This window comes from Cebus imitator, unplaced genomic scaffold, assembly GCF_001604975.1.
Source record: "Cebus imitator isolate Cc_AM_T3 unplaced genomic scaffold, Cebus_imitator-1.0 Scaffold265, whole genome shotgun sequence".
Lineage (NCBI taxonomy): Eukaryota > Metazoa > Chordata > Mammalia > Primates > Cebidae > Cebus > Cebus imitator.
The window spans coordinates 3,055,575-3,067,949 of NW_016107580.1; positions in this window are offsets into that span (position 1 = coordinate 3,055,575).

The window sequence follows — 12,375 nt, forward strand, 5'->3', positions numbered from 1 at the left end:
TTTTGCAGAAGGCTCTAAGAGTGGACCCTAGTTCACTCACTGAGAATGGACCCTAGTTGCACCCTGTGCAACTAAAGCCATTGCTACAGGATGCTCCAGAATATCTCACTCATATAGACAGAAGCTGGTCTAAAGGGGGAGAAAGCTGGCAAACCTAAATAGGTTTACCATGCACTGGGACTTGTTTTTGGCCCCAACACCTCTGGGGGAGTGGTTGAGTTGAACTGGCAAGGAGTAACCCACTCTTGCCACAGGCCTCTGGAATACGGGCAGCAGGAGACCCCATGACCACTATGGACACTTAAGTTGGCAAGGAGGGGTGCTTATAGAAGTGGTAAGGGTAGCCAGCTGATGTGGAACTCAAAGGGCTTGGGTGTGCTGGGGCCCACATCATAACTCCTGCACTGGTGGACAATGCCTGATCAGTAGAAAGCTCCAGCTGGGCAGCCCTCACAGCCACTCACCAGCCCACCCACTCCCTCCCCACATTGTAGCTTCCCTTGGGCCACAGCAGTTTCTCATATTGCTTTGCTGGTGTTTGTGTGTATAGGTGGGGTTTCCCTTCCTTGCCCTGCCAGTATGTTTCCCAAATGACTGCCACTGCACTTGGAGCCTTGGCAGCCACAGCCAGCAAGCCCTGCCTCCACTAGCACTTTGCCCTTGCATCAACACTGCCTTGGGAGTGAAACTAGGCAGAGAAAACAGCAGACCTTTCCCTGAGTGACCACCCCTGCCTGTGGCACACAGAAAGCACACATACACCTGCTAGTGCCCCACCCCTGTGTCAACACCACTACCAGCATGACTGCATGCAGTCACCAGCATGGACTCCCATCCCCCAGAGCTGCATTGCTTCCACCACTGTGGTGAATGCCCCCACAAAGGCAGAGACCCCAGAAACCCCCTAGCACACTGTCATAACCAATGAGCATGCACTCTGCCATGCTGCTGTTGCTCGCATGTGCAAATGAGAAAGGATCCTGATGTCACTGCACTAAGAAACAATTGACTGACTCCACCCATTGGAGTGTAGTGACCAGTGTTCTGGGAGCACCTTGCACCCTTTCCCCACTAGTGAAGTGAATTCCTAAGGTTAAGGAGCCAGAGAACAAAGTCAGGGCCCAATACATGTCCCCAGGAGTTAAAGCATACAGTCAAAGATTTGGGAGCTGAGCCATACTCACCTAAAATCTTCCAGAAACAAAGCCACTTGGCTGAATCCACCTTATAACACAATCAAACCCTCAAGGTCATCAAATAGAATAAAAGAAAAAACCCATCTGAAGGTCAGAAATTTCAAGGATTGAAGAAACATTATCCCACAAAGATGAGAAAAAATTCCGACAACTCAAAAAGCCAGAGTGCCTTCTTTCCTCCAAATGACCAGACCTCCTTTCCAGCAAGGGATATGAACTGGGCTGAAATAGCTGAAATGACAGAAATAGAATACAGAATATGGATAGGAATGAAGATCATTGAGGTGCAGTAGTACATTGAAACTCAATCCAAGGAAGCTAAGACTCACAATAAAATGATGCAGGAGCTGGTGGACAAAATAGCCAGTATAGAAAAGAATATAACCAACCTGATAGAGCTAGAAAACACAATATAAGAATTTATATGATGTAATAACAGCATTAATAGCAGAAATAGACCAAGTAGATGAAATAATCTCAGATCTTGAAGACTGGCTTTCTGAAATAAGATGGTCAGACAAGAATAGAGAAAGAATAATAAAAAGAAATGAATAAAACCTCTGAGAAATATGGGATCACATAAAGAGACCAATTTGTGACTCAGTGATGTCCCCGAAAGAGATGGGGAGGGTTTAAGCAACTTGGAAAACATATTTTAGGATGTTATCCATGACAACTTCCCCAACGTATCTAGAGAGGCCAATGTTGCAATCCAGGAAATGCAGAGAACCCCAGTAAGATACTTAACAGAAAGATCATCCTTAAGACACATAATCATTAGATTTTCCACAGTTGAAATGAAAGAAAAAATGTTAAATGCAGCTAGAGTGAAAGGTCAGATCATCAACAAAAGGAAGTCCATCAGACTAACAGCAGACCTCTCAGCAGAAATCCCACAAGATGGAAGAAACTGGGGGTCTATATTCCACATTCTTATAGAAAAGAAATTCCAACCCAGGATTTCATATCTGGCCAAAGTAAGCTTCAAAAGTGAAGGAGAAATATGATCCTTTTCAGACAAGCAAATGCTGAGGAAATTAATTACCCTTAAACCTGTCTTACAAGAGCTCCTGAAGGAAGTGCTAAATATGGAATGTACTGTTACCAGCCACTACAAAAACACACTTAAGTACAAAGACCAGTGACACTATAAAGCAACCACACAAACAAATTTGCATAACGACAGCTAACTTAATGGTGGCAGGATCAAATTCACACATAACAGTTTTAACTTTAAATGTAAATGGGCTAAATTCCCCAGTTACAAGGCACAGAGTGGCAAGCAGGATAAAAACCAAGACCCCCTGGTATGCTATCTTCAAGAGACCAATCTCACATGATACCCATAGACTCAAAACAAAGGGATAGAGAAAAATCTACCAAGGAAATCAAAAACAGAAAAAAGCAGGGGTTACAATCCTAATTTCAGACAAAATAAACTTTAAACCATCAACGATCAGAAGAGACAAAGAAGGGCATTACAAAATGGTAAAGGTTCAATTTAAAAAGAAGATTTAACTATTTTAAATATATATGTATCCAACACAGGATTGGTCAAATTCACAAAGGAAGTTCTTAGAAACTTTCAAACAGACTTAGATTCCATACAATAATAGTGAGTCTTTACCACCTCACTGACAGTATTAAACAAATCATCAAGGAAGAAAATTAACAAAGATATTAAGGACCTGAACTCAGCACTGGATCAAATGGTCCTGAGAAACATCTATAGAATCCTCCACCCCCAAAATAACATAATATACATTCTTCTCATTATCACATGGTACATACTCTAAAACTGATCACACGATCTGATATAAAACACTGCTTAGTAAATGCAAAACCACTGAAATGATAACAACCACTCTCTTGAACCACAGCACAAGAAAAATAGATTTCAAGACTAAGAAAAATCACTCAAAACTATGCAAGTACACGGAAATTGAATAACCTGCTCCTGAATGACTTTTGGGCAAATAATGAAATTAAGGCAGAAATCAAGAAATTCTTTGAAAGTAATGAGAAAAAAGATACAACATAACAGAACCTCTTGGATACAGCTAACACAGTGTCAAGAGGACTATTCATAGCGTTAAATGCCCACATCAAAAAGCTAGAAATATCTCAAGTTAACAACCTAATATCACAACTAAAACAACTAGAGAACCAAGAGAAATTCAACCTCAAAGCCAGCAGAAGACAAAAAATAAACAAAATCAGAGCTGAACTGTTGGAGGTTGAGGCACACACACACACAGACAAAAAAAAAAAAAATTAAAAAGATCAACAAATCCAGGAGCTGTTTTATTTTTTTCAAAAAATTATCTAAAATAAATAGACTGCTAGCTAGATTAAAAAAGAAGAAAAGAGAAAAGATTCAAATAAACACAATCAGAAATTATAAAGGGGATTTTATCACTGACCCCACAGAAATACAAACAGCCGTTAGAGAATATTACAAACCTCTATGCATATAAACTAGAAAATCTAGAAGAAATGGATAAAGTCTTGGACACATACACCCACCCAAGACTGATCCAGGAAGAACTAGAATCCCTGAACCCATCAATAAAGAGTTCTGAAATTGAGGAAGTAATAAATAGCTTACCAACCAAAAACAGTCCAGGACAAGATAGATGCATAGCCGGATTCTACCAGATGTACAAAGAAGAGCTGATACCATTCCTACTGAAGCTATTCCAAAATATTGAACTACATTTGAGTAACAGGTATTGTGCTTTGTTTCTATTTGCATGGTTTTCTCCCCACTATCTGACATCCTTAGCTAAGGAGACTGTTTTGTGTACAGAGATGAAATTAATGCCCTGGTGTCATTGCTTCTGGTCTCCAATGCAAGCCAACTTTCCATTCCAATAGTTTTCTTTGTCTAAACGTGTGCACAAATATTCCATCATGATTCTTGGGAGTATACCTGTTGTTAGTATCATTTATTTATGGTTCCTTTTCTGACTAACCCCTAACATGCAAAATTAGTTGTCCTTTTCTTTATATTTCCAAAGCAGTTCCTACATGCCTTCATTGTACTACTGATCATACTATGTGATAAATCCCATGTGGGTTGAGGTTTATTTTGTTTTACGTTTTGGAGAGGAAGGACTCAACTTAGATTGGTTGATGGATTGACTAAAATCAATAACTAAAAGAATGATGGACTTTCTCTTAACATGCCTTATGGAGCACTGGCCATTGCCAATGTGCAAAAAGACCAATGATTCTATTTAGCATTGAAGAAGAACTGAGTAGGCTGCATGTACACTGACATAACACAGCTCTGGGGATTAGGAACCTACTCCTTCTTACAGGCATACCTCAGAAGTAAATGGGTTTTGTTCCAGACAGTAGCAATTAAGTGAATATCACAATAAAACAAGTCACATGAATTTGGGGGTTTTCCAGTGCATATAAAAGTTGTGTTTGCACTATACTACATTATTTTAAGTGTGAGCCCTTTGTGAGTTTTTTTTTTTTTTCTGTTGGAGGGTCTTGCCTTGTGGCTGCTGACTGATCAAGGTGGTTGTTGGTGAAGGTTGGGGTGTATGTGACACTTTAAAAATAAGACAAGAAAGTTTGCCACATTGATCAGTTCTTCCTTTCATGAGATTTCTTTGTAGCATGTGATGCTATTTGATAGTGTCTTACCCACAGTAGAACTTTCAAAATTGGAATGAGTCCTCTCAAGCCCTGCCACTGCTTTATCAACTGAGTTGATGTAGTATTCTAAATCTTTTGTTGTCCTGTCAACAATCTTTACGGCATCTTCACCAGGAGTAGTTTCTATCTCAAGAAAGCACTTCCTTTGCTCATCCAAAAGGAGCAAGTCCTCATCCAAACCCAGGTTTCTTTGTTTCAAAGGTCACACCTAGTGTTTTTCAAACTATCTAAATGAAGAAACAGTTTACCCTCAAGCTTCCAGGGAATCACCAATGTTTAGAATTATAATAAAACTAGAATTACTAAAATATTTAATAAGAAAAACAAAAATATGTAAGTATAAACCCAGTTTTTATTATTAGAGTCTACACACTTAAAATTACTCTCTCAGATTTCTCATGTGATTTCGGCAATTCAGTCAACATCTTCAACATTCACTCTTTTTTCATTTTAGATTAACCAATCATTTATTACAAACAGCTGTGAAGAACAGTAGTAGTTTTAAAAAGAGGGAGGAGGGCAATGAAGCTCTTTATTTTTGTATGTTGTCTTCTGATGCTCAAGAAGCAATATGAGACTCACTAGCTCATTATTTTTTTCAGCACAAGTACCCATGATTTTAAAGGTAAACTTAAAAGAAAATTTCAAATAAATGAATGTTTAACAGAAGGAACATATAAAACACAACTATTACCAGAAAAACAAGTTTATTTTGGCTAACTTTTAAAGAAAATAATTGCTTATTCACTCATTCACATCTTGATATGCAGAGTAAGCATTTCGAATGAAACCAAATTCCACTTCTAATTCTAGTTCTCTTGCTATTTCCACCACACCTTCAGTTACTTCTTCCACTCAAGTCTTGAATCCCTCAAAGTCATTCATGAGGGTTGGAATCAACTTTTTCCAAATTCCTGTTAATGTTGATATTTTGACCTCATCCCTGAATCACACATGTTTTTAATGGCATCTGGAATTATGAATCCTTTCCATAAGGTTTTCAATTTACTTTGTCTAGATTCATCAGAGGAATCACTTCCGATGGCAGCTGTAGCCTTACAAAAATGTATTTTTGAAATAAGACTTGAAAGTCAAAATTAGCCCTTGGTTCATGGTCTGCAGAATGAATGTTGTGCTAGTAGGCATGGAAATAACATTAATCTCTTAAATCCCCTTCTGAGCTCTTGGGTTACTAGGTGTATTGTCCATGAATAGTAATATTTTGAAAGGATTTTTTTCTGAGCAGTAGATTTCAACAGTGATCTTAAAATATTCCATAAACCATGCTGTAAACAAACAGATGTGCTGTCATTCAGGCTTTGTGTTCTACTTACAGAGCACAGGAAAAGAAAAGTAGATTTAGAATAATTATTAAGGACCATAGGATTTTCAAATTGGTAAATGTGCATTGGCTTCAACTTAAACTCACTGGCTGCATTAGCCCCTAACAAGAGAGTCAGCATGTTCTTTGAAGCCAGGCATTGACTTCTCTCTAGGTATCAAAGTCCTAGATGACATCTTCCAATATAAATCTGCTTTGTCTCCATTAAACATCTGTTGTTTGGTGTAGCCACCTTCACCAATAATCTTAATGAGATCTTCCGGATAAATTTCTGCAGCTTCTACTCATCAGCACTTGGCTGTTTTACATTACACTTGACTTATATCTTGGCTTTTTTATAGACAGTGTCTCACTAAGTTACCCATGCTGATCTTTAAATCCTAGGCTCAAGTGCTTTTTTCACCTCAACCTCCCAAGTAGCCAGGACTATGGGTGTATGCCACTGTGCCTGGCTTCCACATTGCATTTTTACATTATGAAGTCAGTTTTTTCCCTCCAACCTCATGAACCAACCTCTGCTAGCTTCAAACTTTTCTTCTGCAGCTTCCTCATCTCTTTTAGCCTTCACAGAATTGAAGAGAGTTAGGGTCTTGCTCATTAGGCTTTGGCTTAAGGGAATGTTGTGGCTGGTTTGATCTTCTATTCAGATCACTAAAAGTTTCTCCACATCAGCAGTAAGGCTATTCTGCTTTCTTAGCATGCAGGTGTAAATTGCACTTTAAATTTCCTTCCAAGAACTTTTCCTTTACACTCACAAATTAGCTAACTGGTACAAGAGGCTATCTTTGGACTATCTCAGCTTTTAGTGTGCCTTCCTCACTGAGTTTAATTATTTCTAGCTTTTGATTTAAAGTGAGAAAGATGTAATCTTCCTTTCACTTGAACACTTAGAGGCCATTTCAGGCTTACTAATTTCAATATCATTGTGTCTCAGGGAATAGACAGCCCTGAGGAGAGGAAAAAAGACATGGAAATGGCTGATCAGTGGAGCAGTCAGTACCCAAACAACATTTATCAGTTAAGTTTGCCATCTTATATGGCCATGGTTTGTGGTACCCCCGAACAATAGTAACATCAAAGATCACTGATCAGGGATTACAATAACAGATAGAACAATAATGAAAAAGTTTGAAATATTGTGAGAATTGCCAAGATATCACAGAGAAACGCAAAGCGATCATGTTTTTGTAAAAATGGTGGTGATAGCTGTATTTGACACAAGGTTACTACAACCTTCAATTTGTAATAAATGTGATATCTGTGAAGGGCCATACAACGAAGTACAATAAAATGAGGCATTCCTGTATTCTGGTGTTGCAATCTCACTGCTTCTTGATAATTTAAATACTTTTGAATAGGACTGATGAAGTGAGGAGGTCGAATATGGCAGAAAAATATTTTGGTGGTTTTAAAATTAAGAACATATTTTCACCAGGAGTCAGACAGCCCTAGAAGGGGCTTAGGTAAATGTATGGTGCAATAAGTAAAGGAGCTTGGCTTTGAGCAGAACTCGAGGTGGACAGTGATGGTTGTGTATAACAAAATAAATCACTATGAGATGCCTTTCTCACTGGAACTTGTCAAAAAAGCAGCAGGAACGATGGATCCCAATGCCAGCCCTTAAGGAATATAAAAGAAGGTGAGGTATTTGGAGTGTGAGTTGAGTCAAGTATCTAATATGCTTGACTTATTGCCTTATTGCTTGCTGCCTCAGTGGGAGGTAGGCATTTAGATACCCCAGAAGAGTGTCCTGAATTGTTCAAAAGGGACAATCCTATGTATGCAGAATTCCAGAAAGAATCATCTTGTTTTTTCCTGCAGTTAAATGGTCCCTAAGACAAAGCAATAATTTTCTTATTTACTATTCTCCAACCCCAATGTTTCTTTTCCATTTGATTTAAATGTTATATTTTAATCAGAAACTACTTTGACATTGTCATACTAATCCCAATTAAGAAAATATGCAAATTGTTCTGAATGTTACTTATTATTTTGGGAAACCGAGAACACTTTCCTTCACTTTCATGAAACAAGAAGGAAAGAATTCCAAAGGACACCATGGCAAACAGATGCTCCTTTGGAAGGGTCCAACCAGTTTAATAAGTCATCTGGCTCCACAAGTCATTTCTTTAACAAACCCAAGGGACTTTCTCTCAAAGGGACAAGCAATAGCAGCCCTAGGAGATTTCTTATGTTCTGTTAGAACCTTCCTTTCTCCCTCTCTCGCCAAACCCTACAAAGATATTCATGTTCATCCTTGCTGCATGTATGGGGAACATTCAGTGGTTGACACTGTCAAGTATTCAGTCCCCAGTTACTTATAACACTGAATAGAAAACAGTACTTTATAAATATCCTCGGAATTTAACATCAATAACTCTGGCTCTGAAAAGTAAGTGCAAGATTCATAAATTTTGCTAAAATAATTTAAATTTGTATTTGTTTAGCAAGAAACTAAAAATAAAAACTACTCTCACTAATTTTAGCTCTTGACACCAGTGGAAACTATGGCCTCAGCAAGAAATGCACCACAGAATGGTCATTCTCTGCACACCCAGATCAGGCAGGCTTCCCTGAGACTTCAGGAGAGGTATTGATGATTTATAGAATCCAAGGCCACTGTTAAGATTGCATAGGTGAGAAGGTAAAAAGGAAATCAGAAGAAGCAGTCTGATAGTCAGGTTGGGTGGGGCTTCTGGTTCTATACCCTCGATTCATCATCAAAAATGACCCATGCCTTGAAATATTGAAAGAATATTTGAGTAGTTAGAGTCCTTGACCCAGGTGGACAAGCATGAATGAATGCCAAAATAAAGACCTCTAGAGAGGACCTTAGGTGTCCGGTGGAGAGGAAGGGAAGGGCAGCAGCGATCAGTTGGCATATTATATACCTAAAAGGCATAGTCCAGAACTTAGAAGGCACCAGATACTGTACTTCCTGTCTTATGTTGGATTTGGGGTGAAAATTCCCTGACATGTGTTGAAAGAAAATTTACTTCTCATAAAAAATTAAATAATCATATACGAATACTTCATTTTTACTTAAAGAAATTTAGTTTCTTAGCCCTGATGTATGACCAAACACCTATGGATACTTTATAGATATCATCATTCCTTTAAATCAAACAACAAAGTTGTATTATAGGGACAATTCTTTCCATTTCACAAATGTAAAACTTGAGAGTCAGCATGATTATGTACCAGTTAATACAGCTGTCTAGCAGGAGACCCAGGATCTAATTGTTTGACTCTAGTCACTTGATGACTCTGTGATCAGCACAGATTGAAGCTCAAGTGGTGTGCACAATGAAAGGAAGGCAAGCTCCACTGAACTCTGCCTTAGTCAGGAGGCAAAGAGCATAAATGCTGCTCAGTATTTGGCCTCAGTTTTCAGATCAGAGTATGTTCAGAGACTGACAAAGAGAATTGTGAAGGATCTAAATGGTATTTCACAGTGGCATGGCCAAAGGAACTATGAATGTTTAAATTTAGAAAAAGGAAGGTAGAAGAGGCATTGGAGAGGCTCAAATATTTTAACATTTTTTATATAGATATTGGATGGTTTGCACCATTAAACCCCAGGGGCACTAACTGAGAGATTTAAAAAACAGATTTTAATAACAGAACCAACAACAAAGGCAAAAAGGCCTGACACTAGAGTAATTGAGGCACAATTAATGAAGATCAATTAAAGACAAGATGGAACACATTCTTTAATGAGCTACAGGTTCCCAACTATTGGTTTATTATCCCTCAGAATTCACATAGTCCAAGAATTCAGTTCCACTATCAGAGAAAATTAATTCTTGTTCCAAAGTAAAAATAAATTATAATTGTTAGAAAATTAAAACATTTGAAGACATTGATACTAATATTTATTATTTAGGTAAATGTTTAAAACCTTAAGAATAGCAATAATATTGTTAGTAGAAAATTGTGTTTGTATGAATAGTATAGCCAATGATATTGAGCAGAAAATCTCAATGTCATGTTAATATGACTCTTGAAAACTACAAAAGTTGCAAAGAAGGTTATGTAATAGGGAGATACATTTAGAAAAGCAATTGACGATAGACTGTGAAGCTCCATGGATATCATGCTAAAAAGTTTGACATAGATTCCATCAGTATTTCAGTTATAAGGATTACTAGGAAAATTGGAAATATTTTATTGATAATACTAAGTAGAAATCTGTAAATTACAAAATGGAATATATGTTATATATATACATGATTACAAATATATAAATACTACTTATGTATGCCTCAAAGTCAAAATAAATCAAAATGTATTGTGAGGCATTATTAAAGATAAGGATTTGTAGGTGATTCTCACTTTAGTTGTTAAATACGCAAACACTAAAATAAAGCATATGCAAAAAGAATTTGTAAATCTATAGAGTTAACCCTAAAGCAATTGTTTCTTAGCTGACGTTAATGGCAAGAAAAGACATTGACTCTATCAAATGTTATATGGTTTAATATAAATTATTTCCATGCTTCTATTTTCTCATTCTGATAAATATGTTTTTTTTTCTCATTTTCACCTATTCTTTAGTATACTCTGAATTATTGCATTGGACTACAGTAATTTCTCTGTCTTTTCATATTATTTATTATTAATTCTGCTTTGTTATGATTACCTTCAAACACAGAAGCTTTGCCTTTGCTACAACACAACAGCAAAACATCTGAAATAGGCAGTAAGCTCCTTAATGAAAACATGGGCAAGAATACAGCAAAACAATGATCAAGAGGGAGCACTTTGGTTTAGTATTTTCATTATTGTAAATCATAGGGATTCGCTTACCTTGGAGCACAGAATATACTTCTTTTTACTTATTGCCTTAAGAAAAATACCTAGTAATGGGAATATTTTAAAATGTATCACATTTTGACATGTTCTCCATGTTATGCTTGATCCAATTTGTAGGGTTACTAGATCATTTTCCCCCTTCTTTATTTTATTTTTAAATTAAAATACAGTATAAATGAACTTTTTAGTGAACAGCTCCACAAATTTTAACACAGGTATAGATTTGTGTAACCACCATCAAAATTAGGACACAGAACAGCTGCATCACTCCAAAAGACTCTCTTGTACTACTCATTTTTAGCCTTACCTCTGTGCACTCCAAACCCTGGGTAAACACTAATTTGTTCTCTAGCTGTATATTATTGTCTTTCGGAGAGTGTCATATTCATTCAATCATGCAGTAGGTAACCTTTGGAGACTAGCTTCATTTATTCAGCATAATGACTTGAAAATTCATCCATACGTGTGTTCATTCCCTTTTTTGCTTAGTAGTATTCCATTGCATTAATGTATTATGGTTTGTTTATCCATTCACTTCAATAACATTTGGGTTGCTTCCAGTATTTGACAATTATGAATAGAGATGCTGTAAACATTCCTGTGCAGGTATATGTGTGAACATAAGTTTTTATTTCCCTAGAATAAATACCTTGGAGTAGTGTTGATGGGTCATATTGTAAATGTATTTTTAACTTAATGAGAAACTACCAATTATTTTCCAAAGTGCCTATGCCAGTATTCATTCCTATCTGCAATGTATAAAACTATGGGTGCTTCATCTCCTTGCCAGCATTTGGTCTTGCCAATATTTTTTTAATGTAACCGTTCTATTAAATGTGTAGTAATATCTCATCATAGTTTTAATTTATAAATTTTATAAATTAATTTGTGAGAGTTTAATTTTAATTTACAAATATCTATCTAATGATGTAGAAACACTTGTATTTACAGTAATTACTGATATATTGTGGCTTGTTTGCTGTTTTATTGTTTTCAAAAATTAATTTTACAAATTAATGTTAAAACTACAAATTAATTTGTAAAAATTAACTTTAGTCTTAACATTAATTTGTAAAATTCTTATTTTAATTTGTAAATGCCTAATGTCTAATGATGTTGAAACATTTGAATTTAAAGTAATTATTGATATATTATGGCTTGTTTGCCATTTTATTTTTTGTTTTCTATTTGTTCTCTCATACATTTCTTTTTTTCCCCTGCCCTCCTGTGGGTTACTTGAACATGGTCATTCATGTATCTTCTTTGGTAAAATGACTATTCAATATTTGCACATTTTAAAATTAGGTTATTTTTCTTCTCGCTCCTGAATTGTAAGAACCTTTCTAAGTT